This window comes from Coregonus lavaretus, assembly GCF_964263955.1.
Source record: "Coregonus lavaretus genome assembly, chromosome: 13".
Lineage (NCBI taxonomy): Eukaryota > Metazoa > Chordata > Actinopteri > Salmoniformes > Salmonidae > Coregonus > Coregonus lavaretus.
In genome coordinates this window covers 32,588,967-32,592,411 of record NC_140000.1, presented here as the reverse complement: position 1 = coordinate 32,592,411, position 3,445 = coordinate 32,588,967, and positions in this window count along the sequence as shown.

The window sequence follows — 3,445 nt, the reverse complement described above, 5'->3', positions numbered from 1 at the left end:
ACTCTCTCAATCACCGCGTGGCGCCTGCGTCCCGCAAACCACTCTCGGCTTCATCAATATGTCACAACAGTCCTATGCTGCATGGCGATATGCTATTTCATCTGCCAAACAGGAGAAATAGACATCTTCCGGGCTGATGGTGCCCGCACCCCAGCTCGGCATCCTCCGCCAGCCCTCGGAGCCTTTGTCTGTTCCAATGGAAATGAGTGACGTCACCGCGGCAAAACTGGTGGCAGACGATGAGCACTCCCCTAACATCTGAGCCTCAGTGACAACAAAACCATCACACAAGTTGATTGGGGTAGTTTGGGTTTATGATTAGAAATAGTTTATTTTAATTAAAACAGCAAAGGCTTTAATATAGGGCAATAGGCCAGGCCTTATTAATTAGTATATTGATTTCTAAATGCCAATTAAATGGATTAAGCAACTATGTTGTTTTCTTGGAGCAATGTTATATTCAATGTTATATTCCTCCCAACTGCCCACTGCACTGAGGCTAGGAAACACTATCACCACCGATAAATCTACAATAATCGAGAATTTCAACAAGCATTTTGCTACGGCTGGCCATGCTTTCCACCTGGCTACCACTACCCCGGCCACCAGCTCTGCACCCTCCGCTGCAACTTGCCCATGCCCCCACCGCTTCTCCTTCACACAAATCCAGACAGCTGATGTTCTAAAAGAGCTGCAAAATCTGGACCCCTACAAATCATCTGGGCTAGACAATCTGGACCCTTTCTTTCTAAAACTAGCCGCCGAAATTGTCGCAACCCCTATTACTAGCCTGTTCAACCTCTCTTTCGTAACGTCTGAGATCCCCAGAGATTGGAAAGCTGCCGCGGTCATCCCCCTCTTCAAAGGGGGTGACACTCTAGATCCAAACTGTTACAGACCCATATCCATCCTGCCCTGCCTTTCAAAAGTTTTTGAAAGCCAAGTCAACAAACAGATCACCGACCATTTCGAATCCCACCGTACCTTCTCCGCTATGCAATCCGGTTTCCGAGCTGGTCATGGGTGCACTTCAGCCACGCTCAAGGTCCTAAACGATATTATAACCGCGATCGATAATAGACAGTACTGTGCAGCCGTTTTCATTGACCTGGCCAAGGCTTTCGACTCTGTCAACCACCGCATTCTTATTGGCAGACTAAATAGCCTTGGTTTCTCAAATGACTGCCTCGCCTGGTTCACCAACTACTTCTCAGATAGAGTTCAATGTGTCAAATCGGAGGGCCTGTTGTCTGGACCTATGGCAGTCTCTATGGGGGTGCCACAGGGTTCAATTCTTGGGCCGACTCTTTTCTCTGTGTATATCAATGACGTCGCTCTTGCTGCTGGTGACTCTCAGATCCACCTCTACGCAGACGACACCATTTTGTATACATCTGGCCCTTCATTGGACACTGTGTTAACAAACCTCCAAACGAGCTTCAATTCCATACAACACTCCTTCAGTAGCCTCCAACTGCTCTTAAACACTAGTAAAACTAAATGCATGCTCTTCAACCGAACGCTGCTTGCACCCGCCCACCCGACTAGAATCACTACTCTCGACGGGTCTGACCTAGAGTATGTGGACAACTACAAATATCTAGGTGTCTGGTTAGACTGTAAACTCTCCTTCCAGACTCACATTAAGAATCTCCAATCCAAAGTTAAATCTAGAATCGGTTTCCTATTTCGCAACAAAGCCTCCTTCACTCATGCTGCCAAACATGCCCTCGTAAAACTGACTATCCTACCGATCCTTGACTTCGGCGATGTCATTTACAAAATAGCCTCCAACACTCTACTCAGCAAATTGGATGTAGTCTATCACAGTGCCATCCGTTTTGTCTCCAAAGCCCCATATAATACCCACCACTGTGACCTGTACGCTCTTGTTGGCTGGTCCTCACTACATATTCGTCGACAAACCCACTGGCTCCAGGCCATCTATAAATCACTGCTAGGCAAATCCCCGCCTTATCTTAGCTCATTGGTCACCATAGCAACACCCACCCGTAGTCTGCGCTCCAGCGGGTATATCTCACTGGTCATCCCCAAAGCCAACACCTCCTTTGGCCGCAATTCCTTCCAGTTCTCTGCTGCCAATGACTGGAACAAATTGCAAAAATCTCTGAAGCTGGAGACACTTATCTCCCTCACTAACTTTAAGCATCAGTTGTCAGAGCACCTTACCGATCACTGCACCTGTACACAGCCCATCTGAAATTAGCCCGCCCAACTACCTCATCCCTATATTGTTATCTATTTTGCTCATTTGTACCCCAGTATCTCTATTTGCACATCATCTCTTGCACATCTATCATTCCAGTGTTAATACTAATTGTAATTATTTTGCACTATAGCCTATTTTATTGCCTACCTCCATAACTTGCTAAATTTGCACACTGTATATTATATGTATTTCTGTTGTATTTTTGACTTTGTTTTGTTTTACCCCATATGTAACTCTGTGTTTTGTTTGTATCGCACTGCTATGCTTTATCTTGGCCAGGTCGCAGTTGTAAATGAGAACTTGTTCTCAACTGGTTTACCTGGTTAAATAAAGGTGAAATAAAAAAAAATAAAAAAATATGGGCAATTTCACTATTATCTCTTTTACAAAGTCCTGCAATATCTCCATAGCAACATTTACTTGTCCAACTGTATTTGCATGGACCAATATATATATATATATATATATATATATACAGTAGGCTTAGTATTTAGCCATTATTGAATGCAGAACAGACTCTTCGATTGGTATAACGACTGGTGCATGTTCAACAACAATATGCTTGCATAGCAGGTGTTAAGTTGCGTCAATTCAAATCTGGTATTAGGAACAAAAGAGGTCAATACACGTCTTCTAAAATAGACTAGTATTTTAATTAATGCAAACCACTTCAATGGTAAATATGATGTTCGTATATAGGGGTCCACTGAAATACCACGCAGGGCACTCAGAGAACTAAGCCATTGTTATGAGTTCTTCTTAAAATACTCTGACAGAGATAGTTCCCGCTCCCTGCTGGCCAATCAGAGTAGAGACTGAGCGTGGTTTAGTAAGCTAGTCATCACATCTAGATCCCCACACAGGTGCATGCTTTTGGCTACTTTAGCTATAGTCGGTTATACTCACTCTGCAGTAACTTCGGAAGTGTAAAAAGGCATTCATCTTCCAAAATACACCCGATCAATGCGCTTTCCGTTGTGATTGTTTGCGAAACAACTTTGCTTGAAAAACGGATCGCGCTTTCGTAAGAATTCTATAATGTAAGGTCAGTTACATCACTGGTACCCCTCAGAGTCTGAGCTAGTGCCAACCAATGATGTACACTGCTCAACAAAAATAAAGGGAACACTTAAACAGCACAATGTAACTCCAAGTCAATCACACTTCTGTGAAATCAAACTATCCACTTAGGAAGCAGCTCATCCAGGATGGCAC